This window comes from Chelonia mydas, chromosome 9 (genome assembly GCF_015237465.2).
Source record: "Chelonia mydas isolate rCheMyd1 chromosome 9, rCheMyd1.pri.v2, whole genome shotgun sequence".
Lineage (NCBI taxonomy): Eukaryota > Metazoa > Chordata > Testudines > Cheloniidae > Chelonia > Chelonia mydas.
The window spans coordinates 95,941,911-95,957,092 of NC_057855.1; the positions used below are offsets into that span (position 1 = coordinate 95,941,911).

The following is a 15,182-nucleotide window of genomic DNA, read 5'->3' on the forward strand; positions in this document are numbered from 1 at the left end:
TAGATATCAGGATATGGAGTGTACATCGGACGACAATAATCTAGCATATTAGGCATTTTTCATATGACAATCAAATGCTAAGTTTAACATTTGGGTTATGCCTGTACTATGAATAGCTACACTGGTCAAATACTTTTATGCAAAACTAAAACAAATTGCATTTTAACCATGTTCCTGAATTTTTCTGCAGCCCTGTGAAATCCAAGGTCTTGGCCTGATTCAGAAACACAGTTGAAAACAGTTTTGTCCTCCTGATCATGCAAGACCACCACAGTGCTTTAACTGTGTAAAGGGTCTATCAAATTTTAATAGAGTCCTGCAACACATTAAGGCCCATTATACCACGAAAAACTAATGTATAAGGCCAATTATGATAACGCTCTCACATTAGTGCTTCTCTTTTGATCTTCCTGGTTCCAGGCAAAATGCAAAATAAATGTATTGTCTTAAAGTTCTCAATAAAGGCAAGAAGTTTGATTTTTAAATGTATATATTATATGCTTAGATTCTGAAGAATTCTGAAAAGTCTTCAGCAAGACCATCAATCCTAGGAGTTTGTGGATTTTTCTGACTCCACTGTTTGGGAATCTCCATGTACATGTCCATTTTTTGGTTTGTTATACCAAGCTTGAGCTGACAGCCCAGCCTGCCTATCAAGTAAAGATACAATCCTCACCAAATACTGTTTAGAATGGAAAAAAGCTGAATAAAAATACAACCAAATGGCAACATGCCACCCATGATGATACCAGGCAACAGCTTTGTGAAAAACGACTGCTCCAGGATCTGACAAGGAATCTAGTTTGTACGAACTGGGTGTTCAATAGGCTTTGAGAGAAATTAATACAATTTAAAAAAGACAAATACCTTGTAACTATGTTATTTACAGTTAAGATATGAAAGTGTTAAAGGAATCAAAGACACTTAAGATGATTTTTTCCTAATATCAACTCCTAAGAACTTGACATTTTTAACTCTCCCATTATATTCATCCATAAACAGTGCCACAAGCCACTGAGCTAAATCACATCTCTAAAGATTACAGACTAGTGCACAAACCAACAAACAGTGATTTTTAGACACTCCATTTCAGTGGTGACCTAGCAAATTTCAACATGCAGGAGGGAGAGGTCTTTATTTAGTTTTTCATGGAATCACTGATTTTCTTCTAGATGTGTTAACAATTCAGAGGACTGTAGCTCACAAACCGCGTAGGCAAGAGGAATGTCAATAAGTTTGTGTTCTTAAAAGAAAGACTCCAAATGGCCAGAAGAATATTTTGAAAATCATTTTGTATTCTTGTCTACCGTACAAAAATCAGAAGTTGAAGAACAGTTCATTTCAGAATGAACAGCCATATGCATCTTAGCCAAATTTTGGTGTTTTGATGTTGACAGCTAACACACTAACTCCGCATGAATAAATACTTGATGTTAGAACAGAAAAGTATTATACTGAGTGGCAGATAAGACACACTTAAACAATGCACTCAAAAACTGCCTTTTCTTTTAATCCAAAATATGCATCAATAAAGGTTAATGGGACAGAAATTCCAAATCACATTGCCAGGATAGCAACAGTGTGCCAAGGCGGATGGCAGCTGATGATCCCTTCACCCACAGAATAAGATTCATAATGAAGAAATCAGCAAAGACAATTCTGGGGAAAAAATAAAACCAGAATTTTCTCACTAGCAGCATAAAATCAGAAGAGAATTAAATATTTTTAGGTGGTTCATAAAACTAAAGGTTTATGAACATTCACTTGTAGTCTATTTCATTCTCTATTTATGCAATATTGTTTCCCCACTAATTCATAAAAAGTGGTAATTATTATAAGGCTCTTGTGACAGCTAATTGTCTCTAATCTTTAGAGGTCTTTTAGCAAACACTCTCTTGATTGTACTGTACATTTCCAGCCCTTCCTTTCCTATCACAGCTCATTGTCTATTAATGTTTTTAAATAGCTCTTTTCTAATGACCATGTTCCTTCTACCAAATTCATTCAGTGCTGGCAAAACCCCATTGTTCAAGATACCACAAACCATATCAGAGTGAACGCGGTAGGAGGGCTACCATGGGCTAATCTTAGGAAGAGTTTATTGTTACAAGCTAATCTCTCTTCAGCCATGGAACACAATACATAAAAAACAAACACCCCCCTCCCAAAAAAAAAAAAACCCCATCATATCTTTGTACTATTTTAAGAAATTCACAGTTTCAGAAGGAGCTATGTTAGTGAAGCGTTATTTCTTCAGTTTAATCAGTGGGATACCTTCCATTTTAAGTCCTCTTCTCGACAGTCTTCTTGCACTTTTAGTGTAGAAGTGTGTCACAAAGCAAACAACTTCCCCACTGCATTATATTTTCCTAAACCCTCCCTTCAAAAGAAAAAAAAAGAAAAAAAAAAAGTACACCACAACAAAAAGTTTTTAAAAAGACTTCCAAACTTTTATTTTGGAAATTAACAAAATCTAAGTCATGATCTCCTGCACCCTCTCCACCTGCTTTCTGAAAATCCTTTCAACAAATGAGACTGAAACCCAGTTTTAATTATTTGAGAGAAGTGATTAAGATTTCAAACATGTTCCATCCTATAGTAAAGCAATAAAATACATTGCTAGGGAACATCATCTGGGAACTTGCAAGGATTCCCACCACCCAGGGTACAAGAGAAGCATCAATCTCAGGAAGGGTCACTGCCAAATGAACCACTCACTGGGACTCATTATGGAAGAATTCTTGAAGCAGAATTTACACTAGTCTCAGAGGAAGCTACACATTCGACTGTATTGAACAACCTTATACAAAACGAAAGCAGTGGGCAAGCCATTGTACAAATGGCTCCCAGATACTTCTGAAAGTAACATCCTAAAAATGTGTAATCAAATGCAGTTAAAGCAAACCCTGCATGGTCTATTTTAGATCTTGTCCATGTCAGTAATCCAATCTCTGCTTCTCCCCTTCCTAGGGTTCAAAAAAGAACTAGATAAATTCAGGGAAGACAGGTCCATCAATGGCTATTAGCCAGGATGGGCAGAAATGGTGTTCCTAGCCTCTGTTTGCCAGAAGCTGGGAATGAGCGACAGGCAATGTATCACTTGATGATTATCTGTTCTGTTCATTCCCGCTGGGGCACCTGGCAATTGGCCACTGTTGGAAGACAGGATACTGGGCTAAATGGACCTTTTGTCTGAACTAGTATGGCTGTTCTTATGTTATAGTCTTATTTTAGACATAAAAATAATTTTGTTTAAAATACCAATGTCCCTATTACATAGTTTCACCAGAAGAACATTCCAATATGTTCAAAATACAAAGACAAGATAAAGTATTTTAGCACATTAGTAAGGAACTAAACTTACAATCTAAAATCTAACCCCATTTCCCCTATACTAAGGGTGAATAGTGTGACAGACTTCAATGGGGGTAGGATCTAGCCCTGATTTATAAAGGTGCTCTAGACAGAAGAGCCTTTCCAAAAAGCCACCATAATAAGCCACGCATTCACAATGAAATATAGTCCCTACTAATGTTAACACGAGTATCTAGAAAATAATCAATGCTGTAGTCTAAGAGCAGTTGTATTGCGTCAGAATTAATTACACCAGCCACAATACAATTCTAAGTCAATGGCTCACAAACTTTTCCATGCCGTGTCTTCATGTTACCAACCCCCCTCTCCACACACCCCCAAAACAAAAAACAAATCAAATCACACTTTTCAGGCCCCACCTCCATAGTGTTTGGATCCTCCTCCCTCCTACTTAAGGGAGAGTGGTCGTGACCCCCAGGTTGAGAAGCCATGTTCTACAACATTATGCAATTTGCAAACTCTCCAAATGCAGGAGATTTACAAGCTTTTCTTACCACTCTAAAATGTTCTGTGTAGAAAGGAAAATAAAGTAGGGAAGCAATAAAGGCAACGGCACAGCCCCTGAAAGAGTTCTGTGCTAAGAAATCAGTATTTTTCTTTATTTGTGTTATATACAAGAATACAGGAAAGAACAATTTCATAAGAGTAAGGAACAAAAAGTACTGACCCAGGGCACAACAGAGCTGTCAGCAAAACATTTGTCTTCCACTTTTCACCTCGAAATGCTGAGGAATAAGTAAAAATCATTACTAGAGTTTCAAATGTAACACCTCTTATAAATATTTTGCAGTGTGACAGCAAGGAGCAGATCTGATATCCCAGACATCAGCTCCAACTTGAATTACATATAATGCCTGGCAATGCTGAATTTAACATGCTGTATCATATGCAATAAGCAATGCTACTTACTCTTATACATTCTAGCAGATACATAACCAGCAGGAGTTCCCAGCAAGACCCACAGTACAACTGCACAGGTCATCAAAGCTCTTTGGTTGGCAGGAGAAAGAAAGCCAAGGCAAGCTAGAACTAAAGATGTGAAAAGAAAGAATAAGCCATTTGTCGGCACATTTTATTAGCATATTGTAGAATGTAAGCCACAGCGCACAGGTTTATCAAGTTCACTGGCAGACAGCATAGGCGTACATCTGCACACATACTGACTAGTCACAAGTGCACACCACTGTGGGCATAACTCTGAACCAAATGCTTGTGTACTTTCACCTCATACTCAAAAGGCTAAGATTCCTGTGGCTAAACGGCTTCAAGAGAGGCACATGGTTGAAGTCTCTGCTCCTCCAACTAAACTATGGCATGAGATTTCAGCTTGGAAACCAGCTTTTAAAAGCTTAAAGAATGATGCTTCTGTAAGAGTATATTTACTGCATAAGCAACCATAATAGTTTAATACATGCCATAAGAGTCGTCCAAGAAAAGTAGGCCCAGAGTAGTAAAAAGCAATGATTTAAGTTTTAAAAAGGTAGTTATAAGAAGCATGAAGATGACAGGACTGGATCTTCAAGTAACTGATTTAGAAACTTCGAACTCCAAACAAAGCCTTACCCAATTACCACGATGGACAATGCTTATCGTCATGGCCCATCTTAAAAATAAGGTCCCTATATTTAAAAAGGCGGGGGTCTAAGTTCTTGAACAAACTATAAGGGCAACTCCAGAGTTGAAAGGGAGTTACTCAATTGTAGTCTCTGCAACCTTCAGCTAGAAGCTTCTTTTTGAAGAAAAACATCTTTGTTATTGACTACTTATATGGTACTAGTGGTATGTGAAATTGTTGTAGCTAGAAAGAGATTCCAACAGCTGTCATGGATTTGGAAGGACCGATTTATGAAGGCACAAAAAGGTAAGTTATTATTATACTTACATTTAAACACATTAGGAACAGAGAAAAGGATGTTGAACTAGAACTCTGAAAAGTAATGCTCTGTGTGAAATGTTAAGTTAGCTAGGAATGAAGTGAATTGTGGGGGATATATTTACATATTTTGATAATATACCAAAGAAAAGCAGTGGTCTGTATCAGAGTGAGAAGAAGGTAAATGGAATGGTAAGACAAAGTTGCCATTTTCACTGTTAAAAATAACTAAGTTTCTAAAGTCTGAGGCAGCAAAACCTTAAAAAGGGGATTTGTACTGGGACCACTTCACTTCTTTATCATAGAATCATAGAATATCAGAGTTGGAAGGGACCTCTGGAGGTCATCTAGTCCAACCCCCTGCCCAGAGCAGGACCAATCCCCAACTAAATCATCCCAGCCAGGGCTTTGTCAAGCCTGACCTTAAAAACTTCTAAGGAAGGGGATTCCACCACCTCCCTAGGTAACGCATTCCAGTGTTTCACCACCCTCCTAGTGAAAAAGTTTTTCCTAATATCCAACCTGAATCTCCCCCACTGCAACTTGAGACCATTATTCCTTGTCCTGTCATCTGCTATCACTGAGAATAGTCTAGATCCATGCTCTTTGGATCCACCTTTCAATTAGTTAAAAGCAGCTATCAAATCCCCCCTCATTCTTCTCTTCCGTAGACTAAACAATCCCATTTCCCTCAGCCTCTCCTCATAAGTCACGTGTTCCAGACCCCTAATCATTTTTGTTGCCCTTCACTGGATTCTCTCCAATTTCTCCACATCCTTCTTGTAGTGTGGGGCCCAAAACTGGACACAGTACTCCAGATGAGGCCTCACCAATGTCGAATAGAGGGGAACGATCACGTCCCTCGATCTGCTGGCAATGCCCCTACTTATACACCCCAAAATGCCATTGGCCTTCTTGGCAACAAGGGCACACTGTTGACTCATATCCAGCTTCTCGTCCACTGTCACCCCTAGGTCCTTCTCTGCAGAACTGCTGCCGAGCCATTCGGTCCCTAGTCTGTCGTGGTGCATTGGATTCTTCCGTCCTAAGTGCAGGACTCTGCACTTGTCCTTGTTGAACCTCATCAGATTTCTTTTGGCCCAATCCTCCAATTTGTCTAGGTCCCTCTGTGTCCTATCCCCACCCTCCAGCGTATCTACCACTCCTCCCAGTTTAGTGTCATCCGCAAACTTGCTGAGGGTGCAATCCACACCATCCTCCAGATCATTAACGAAGATATTGAACAAAACCGGCCCCAGGACCGACCCTTGGGGCACTCCCCTAGATACCGGCTGCCAACTAGACATGGAGCCATTGATCACTACTCGTTGAGCCCGACAATCTAGCCAACTTTCTACCCACCTTGTAGTGCATCCATCCAGCCCACACTTCTTTAACTTGCTGACAAGAATACTGTGGGAGACCGTGTCAAAAGCTTTGCTAAAGTCAAGGCTCTAGAGCATGTGAATTATCCCTAATAGAGAGATGCTGCAATAATGATCAAAACACTACTATTTTCGATAGTGTTATTGGAGACATCTGGGTCATTACTATAGGCAAGTGTATTTTTCTTTTCTTAAATAAAGAACTTTGCTATCAGTAAAAAGGATAGACAGCTATGCCAGAAATCATTTCCTATTTCTTACAATTTCACTAATAGATTGTAAGTAAGTAATTTTCATAAACCTAATGCTATTTACATAGAATAATAAATGTCATAATGAAAAGTTGTGTTCCTTGACCCAAAAAGACGGATAATAGCATTCTCTTCCTTGGAGGTCTAAATACATCTCCATGAACCAACTTCCAACCAAATTCCTCTTGGGCATCTTCCTGCATAATAGCAACATCTTTATTAAATATACATAATTCAGCAGTGAATTAATATAAGCAAGAAGTGAAACATGTTTTCAAAGTTTGATTAACTTTCAGTTTGGCTCCAAAGACAGACTAATTGTATTGATTCATCACTCACTGATTTTACAATCCCCTCACGGTTTACTGGAAGAAAAAGGCAAGATTTATCATGAAAATACTTGCCTTTGAGAGTGACAGAGAAACAAACACTGTAATTAACAAAGATCCTCCCAGGACAAATGTAAATGTAAATCAAAACAAAGCATTCCATTTAATTCCACTTGAAATACACCAGTTCACGTTGGTTTAAATATTTATCTCTTTTGCTTGTCTTAAATACCAGTGTACCTGGTATTTAAGTTGTACTTAAATATATAATATTTATGTAATATATAATATAATATATATAATATAATATGTAATATATTACAGAGGTTGCAAAAGTGATCTATATGGTCATATTTTGATCAGAGAACATCACAGTAGCTCTTACCATGGCCCGGCTCTGCGTGGCCAGGAGGCGGAGCCTTGGGGGAAGTGGAGCAGGGGCAGGGCCTAGTGGTAAGAGATGGGGCGGGCCTCAGGGGAAAAGGGGTTGCAGCAAGTCCACCAACAAGGGTGATAGGGTGTTCCTGAGCAAAGGAGGAGGGAGAAGTTGGAGGGTAGGAGATCTTGTGTTTTGGAGAAGACTGAATAAATGTGACCCCACAAAGAGAACTCTTGTTTTAAATATTCCAGGCTGAGAGTAAGTCGTTGCAAGGACCTTAGAGGGAAGAGCAGGGTGCCTGCAGGGCCACCTCAAGGCCCCAGGGAGCACTCTGGGGTGGCACCCATGCGCAGGGACATGGCCAGAGTGTGCTGTGCTCTTGGAAGCCATTAAAATCAGGCGGAGGTCAGCCCATCCCCCAGGCTGCTCTAAATTCTACTGAGGCCAGGACAGAACAGGTCAGCAAATCAAACCTCTGTAACTGGCTCCTTGCTATCTCTGGTCTCTACAGCATGGCAGGAAGGGGAGCTCTGCAGGTGCAGCAGAGAAGCCATCTGGGCCTGTCAACAATCAGATGACTGGAAGGCTGGTCCTGTGGTCTGGGCACTGCTCTGCGACTCAAGACAGGTGGGTTTAATTCCCTTCATGGGCAAACCATTTGCGCTGTCTCTGGTGGATAATATCCCGGCCCTGTCTTACAGTGATGGCAGGAGGATAAATACATTCAAGGTGCTCAGATAGTCTAAGGTCAGGGTTCCACAGAGCAATGCCCCTGACATTTGTTTTTAAAAGGCCTCTGACCACAGCCTCCTGTGACAGGTGGCTTCTGGGATCCCCATGATTACAGTACCTTATTTGTGACAGAAATGCCAGATTTCAGGGGTGACAGCGAGGGGTAGGAGTGGATTTCTGAGAAGAGATTTGGAATGTCATGGGGTCTAAAATCATGCCTCACCAATCTATTAGAATTCTTTGAGGGGCTCAAAAATCATGTGGACAAGGGAGATGAAGTGAGCTGTAGCTCACAAAAGCTTATGCTCAAATAAATTGGTTAGTCTCTAAGGTGCCACAAGTCCTCCTTTTCTTTTTGCAGATACAGACTAACACGGCTGCTCCTCTGTAAGTTGTACATAGTGACATCTGCTGGAAATGCCTGAACTGGCAGCAATGATCTGCTCTTGCTGAGAGAACAGATGTCTGAAAGGCGTAACGCATTTTGTAAATTACTGAAAAAAGCTGAGGTTACAATTCCAATTGAGCCTTAAAATTTAAACACAAATGTTAATGGACAGCAAGCTCATGCAAGTAGTAAAATCAGAGACTCTAAGGAGGCTTGGATGGCTCAAGAGAAAAGTAATACATTATCGCGCATTGTACCTCAAGGTTACGGGTTCAAGTCAACTTCACCTGGGTGGAAAACGAAAGCTGTTATATGACAGCTGTATGATTGTCTTCACCAAATGAACTAGTGCTCTCAGTTCAATTCCTAGTAGACAGGAGTCTTATATCACAAAAACAAACCCTAATTACCATATTTTTAGGATAGGCTGAACAGAGGCAACAAGTTTTGAAACAACAGGGAAACTGAACCTAGGATGTGAGGATAGGAGGTTACTTTTCAGATAGGGGTAAAGGCACATTCGCAAGTATGATTGGCTACTGCCCTGTGCTGTATTAGGTGAATTAAGGACTGATAGTCTTTGAAAACAATCTCCCTCTCTATCAAGTAGGTAATTCAGTGCTTGCAAGAGCCTGGGCAAAATTATAATGAAGGCATTTTCAAATCAGATAAGACAGAAACTCAGCTGGAAAGGACTAAAAATACGCTCACTTTAAGGCTCTTCTACCACCAAAGTTCAGATTGCACTGTTATTCATAAAACTAATATTCGTAAAACCGTTAAAATAGTGCAAATGTTTATACTGGACAAATATAACTGCCAGAAAGAACCTGGATCCAAACAATTTAGGGTACTGGTTACAAAAAGATTAATATGCGTACCTCAAATCAATTCCAGTTTGTTCATGAATTCACCAGGAATCTCCATAGGGGGATCTCCACAATTTAAATTGTTTTTATCCGTATGTTTGTAGCTAGCAAGACAGAAATTTTAAAGATTCATACCTGTTGACTGGGTAGAGAACTTCACAATTATTTAAAAGTAATTAAGACACTCGTGAAAAATTTAGCCATCTACTTTTTCGCACCAGCTACACAACTTCTTTATTGAGAACAGGCTTTTGTTGCCCACAATCAAAATGGACATGGTCCCTCTGCACATGTGAAGAATTTGGTTTTGAGGTTTTAGAAAGTTTGAGCAAACATAGTTCAGCCATTTTGGATTATGAGAATAATAAGAAAATAGATCTCCTGTTACTCAACATTCTTGCTGCAGCCAAAACTGATGTGAAGAGAAAGTTGAAACACATCAGAGAAATTGCCTGCACTGAAGAGAACACTCAATCACCATTAATGAGTCAGTTTTATCATCAGTGAACATGAGAATGGCCATAAAGGGTCAGGCCACTGGTCCATCTAGCCCACTATCCTATCTTCCAACAGTAGTCAATGCCAGAGGCTTCAAAGGGAATGAACGGAACAGGGAAATCATCAAGTGATCCCCTATCATCCAGTCCCAGAATCTGGCAGTCAGAGGCCTAGGGACACCCAAAGGATGGAGTTGCATCCCTGACCATCTTGGATAGTAGCCAACGATGGACTTATCCTCCAGGAACTTATCTAAATTATTTTTTGGACCCAGTTATAATTTTGGGCTTCAGAACATTCTATGGCAATGAGTTCCACAGGTTGACAGTGTGTTGTATGAAGAAGTACTTCCTTTTGTTTTAAATCTACTGCCTATTAATTTAATTGGATGACCCCTGGTTCTTGTGTTCCGCGAAGGGGTAAATAACACTTCCTTATTCACTTTCTCCACACCATTCATGATTTTATAGACTTCTATCAATTCCCCCCTTAGCTGTCTCTTGTCCAAGATGAGCAGTCCCGGTCTTTTTAATCTCTCCTCACATGGACGCTGTTCCATATCCTTAATCAATTTTGTAGCTATTCTCTATATCTTTTCCCTTTCCAATGTATCTTTTTTGAGATGGGCGTGACCAGAACTGCACATATTATTCAAGGTGCAGGCATACCTCACATTTATATATGGGCATTATTATAATTACTGTCTTATTATTAATCCCTTTCTTCATGGTTCCTAATATTGTTAGCTTTTTTGACTGCCACTCCACATGGAGCAGAAATTTTCAGAGAACTATCCACAACTCCAAGATCTTTTCTCGAGTAGTAGCAATTAATTTAGACTCCATCATTTTATATGTATAGTTGGGATTATGTTTTCCAGTGTGAATTACTTTATATTTATCAACATTGAATTTCATGTGCCATTTTGTTGTCCAGTCACCCAATTTTGTGAGATTCCTTTGTACCTTTTTGAAGTCTGCTTTGGACTTAACTATCTTGAGTAGTTTAGTATCATCTGCAAACTTTGGCACATCACAGTTTATCCCTTTTTTCAGATCATTTATAAATATGTTGAACAGCACTGGTCCCAGTACAGATCCATGCAGGACACCACTATTTACCTCACTCCATTCTGAAAACTGAACATTTATTCCTACCTTTTGTTTCCTGTCTTTTTACCAGTTACTGGTCCATAAGAGGATCTTCCCTCTCATACCATGACTGCTTACTTTGCTTAAGAGTCTTTGATGCGGGACTTCGTCAAAGGCTTTCTGAAAATCCAAGTGCATGATATCCACTGTATCCCTTTTGTCCGCATGTTTGTTGATCTCCTCCACGAATTCTAATATATTAGTGAGGCATGATTTCTCTTTACAAAAGCTGAGTTATGACACTTTTCAAATGGTGCCCTGTGCATATGGAGTATACTTCACACAAGGTTGTTTGCTAAGCTTGTGTCATGCAGCCAAAGAAAGCCCATCCTGTGTGCTGGAAAGCATATTGCAAGTTCAGTGGACTTGGGTAGCCCTGCTATGACATATCTTAGAAACTTTGCAGCAGGGAGAGGCACAAAGTAGAGCTCTTAAGGTTTTCATGAGAAGGACTCTCTCCTACAAATCTACCAAGGTAGGTTCTTGGGAACCCCTGAACACTGTGCTGTTTAGCTAACTAGCTCCATAATACAGAAAATACACTCACCATTACATATTTACAAGGAAGCCAAGCTGCAAAGCTTTAGAACACAGCTTCTTTATAAAGACTTAGGCTATCCCATATACAAAATACATCAAGAGAAAAAATGATAAAATTAAGGTTGTACTGTCAAAGCAAGGAATTACTGGATTAAGGAGTAAAACCACAGCAGGCCAACAACCCTTTAGGACTTTAGGGTTTTCAGAGAAAAACACAGGCTGGGTTTTCCGCAAAAAGTAAAGTCAGGAAGATGTAAATCTTTGAGTACACTGATATAATAGTCAACAGAGCACAGACATTTCTTCAGAAAGACTGAAATTAGTTTACTTCAACTGTAATTTCTAGTTTTGCTACCCATGGTTGAAGACACTGAAGCATATTAAAATGGCATGTATTAGGAATTACCTTTTTGCATCCAGTCTTGCCATTACCAGTCTTGCTCCAGGTCAGCTTTCATCTTTCCCGCTATGGTACAAGATTGTAATGTCAACATGGTTGAAGAGCTATGAAGTGTTCCTCTTGTGAAACTGCGACTGCAAAATATTACATGTTTGAAAAACGTTTCCAGTAGAAGAAGAATACTGTAGTCAAAGATCTGAGTACTCCACAATAAAATAATATTTGGGGGGGTGTGGGGGAACACACAGAAGGGGTGGAGGAATGAGGAGTATTTTGTATATTCTCAAAATAAAGATTACAAGGATAACAAATCCACAGAAGAAAATAAGGATAAAGAATAAACTTTGTATTCCACAAGGTTTACAACAGTCTACATCAGCATTGCAAAGTCATCATAAGAAGCTCCAGTGCAGATACAGAAGTGTACTCACTCTTTGTCTCCATATAACCAGTGGTGAGCCGGAGCCGGTTCGCACCAGTTCGCACGAACCGGTTGTTAAATTTTGAAGCCGATTTAGAACCGGTTGTTAAAGGAGTGGGCAAACTCCGTCCTGTCTGGCCCGCCTGAGCTCTCGGCTGGGGAGGCTCCCCTGAGAATCCCTTTTTAATTTTTACTCACCCGGTGACGCTCCGGGGCTTCGGCGGCACTTCAGCAGTGGGCCCTTCAGTGCCACTGAAGACCCGGAGCGACTGAAGAACCTGCGGCCGAAGACCCAGAGCGAGTGGAGGAACCGGTTCTTCAGCTTTTGGCAGCTTATCACTGCATATAACGCACACTAACTGTTGCTCTTTGTCCTCCCTCTAGTGGCTAGAGCAGAGGTCCCCAAACTGTGGGGTGTGTCCCCCTATGGGGGCATGGAGGAACCTTTGGAGGGGCACGTGGGGGCCTGGGCCTATCCACACAGGGGGCAGGGAAGGAGCACCACCCAGCCCCTCTCCCCCGACCCCAACTCTGATCCAGTCCTGCCCACAGTCGCGTCCCCAGCTCCCAGCCCCATGCCTGGCCTCGTTTGAGTCCCACTTCCTGCCTTGCCCCTGCCCCCAGCCTCAGCCCCATTCCCAGCCTGGGGCAGAGGCTGGGGGTGGGGCCAGGAGCAGAGAAGCACACGGCCGCAGGCTCGGATGCCGGTCCGCACTGCGGCCCGGCTTCGCTCCCATCCCCAGTCTCAGACCCTGGCCACGGCTCCTACCCAAGCCCTGCCCCTGGTCCCAGACCCACCCCCAGCTGCAGCCCAAGCCTCAGCCCCCTTACTTCTGTCCAGCTCCCCATCCCCACCCCCAGCCATGACTCTACTCCCAACCCCAGCTCTGGGAGGAGTAGGGGGGTGCCGGCAGAGGTAAGGAGGGGCATGACCCTCAAAAGTTTGGGGAACAATGGGCTAGAGCACAGAGATTTGAGTCTGCTATTATCTCTAACACATGTGGATCTTCAGCTGAATAGTAAGTAAAAATGCCTTCTTCCCCTCATGCTTTGCTGCATAGATTAATCTGTCCTTGGCCTGAAAGCACTCAGATCAGTATTCCTTCAGGATTCCAACAAAATTAACATTAGGGAGTTCTAGTGTTGAAATATCCTCTAGGATCCAATGACTCTGGATTTGTTTCCTTCCCCAATGACCAAGATCCTTGTATTATTGGCGCAGTGCTAGTTTTCCAACACTTTGCTACAACTCTCCAGTAACTGTATTTAGTCACTGTTTTGTTTTCTTTGCCATTTTGTGCAGTTTACATGTTCTGGAGGCACTGAAAAATTAATTTGTTGCAGCAAGTGTGGGGATATGCAGTAGCCATGTCAGCATGTTATCTCTCTTTATATAAAGAAAATAAAAGCAGCAAAGCAATAATTGCTTCCAAATTTTGGTAGGATGGAATATGTATTTTGGTGTGTTTTTAAAAGATGCTGGAACAATGCATAGCATTTTACCACAATTGCAATTTAAACTTATAGGCATAACTACTGTGTTCTTCCTTGCCCATATGACAGTTACTTCTCTGGCACAGTGCCATATAAATATATTTAATCCATTCATCTATACACAGACATTACCAGGCTATGACATCCACTGCTGCAGAAGCACCGTACAGCAGAGCTAGTGCTTTATCCAAACATGTACACTTTATAAATAGGTTTGTACTATATACTGTTCTCTCTGGGAAAATCATCTGGTACCTGTGTATCAAAACGCAGAGAAGTTTAAGCCGTGGAGTTTTCAGCTTACTATCTTTGAAACAGCCAATATGCATTTACCAGCCAATTGTTAGATCTATCACTACACAAATGTAATCCATAAAATAGTGGTACTAATACATTCATCTGTGAGCCCTGTTATCATAACAGCATTAGTGTGATACAAGTTTACTGTATTCACCTACACTACTACTGGAGGAATGATGTGCTACTGCGCAGGCGCAGAATTCATGTTGTCCGCAGATTGCTTTGTTTCCCCGCAGAAAAATGATTTCTGAGGGGAATCAAAGGGAAGCCGCAAGAGCGGTCACTTGCACCTCCTCAGCAGCCCAGAGCAGCTGGCGGAGATGTAAATCAGCCTGGGGGTGGAGGGACTGTGCATGCGTGCAGGGGAGACATCAATCACTGCTGGGGGTGGTGGCATGGGGGGAGGCTTGCGTGCGTGCATGTGAGCAAACGAAAGAGACTCTGTGCCTCTGGCTCGCTATTGTGGCATGACCAGCATGCAGGGGCAGGGCTTCGGGATGTTTGGAGGCAGGCGTGAGGCAGGCACAACATAATATAGCAGCCTGACTGCTTAGTTGTTCCCATTGTTGTTAGTGAATTGTTCCCATTCTTAGCGAATTTCCCGAAAAGCATAAACTTTTAAGGCTCCTTTACACTGCCAGAGTGGTGTAAAGGAGGCATATTATAAATGACAGTATGGTCTTATAAATCCTTAAGGTGCTTTTGTGATTAGAACCGGTCTAAACTTTCAGACAAAAAATTTCCTGTCAAAATGTGCTCCATGAACTGTTTACTACTGACCTTTCTGGAGATGGTCA

General features: G+C 41.2%; 1 long non-coding RNA gene across 2 annotated transcripts; it reads right to left on the bottom strand.

The window, feature by feature from the left end:
• Positions 1-1,403: 1,403 nt before the first annotated feature.
• On the bottom strand, positions 1,404-13,133 carry LOC102947263. 2 transcript variants are annotated; one of them, XR_006283532.1, is made up of 7 exons: positions 12,602-13,133; positions 12,177-12,304; positions 9,594-9,685; positions 6,949-7,081; positions 4,285-4,404; positions 4,043-4,100; positions 1,404-1,659 (listed from the first exon to the last, which is right to left on the bottom strand). It is a non-coding gene; the product is annotated as an uncharacterized LOC102947263 (long non-coding RNA). The 2 variants fall into 2 exon arrangements; XR_006283533.1 differs by lacking the exons at positions 12,177-12,304; positions 12,602-13,133 and adding an exon at positions 11,309-11,323 and having other exon boundaries at positions 1,419-1,659.
• Between the last annotated feature and the right edge of the window lie 2,049 nt (positions 13,134-15,182).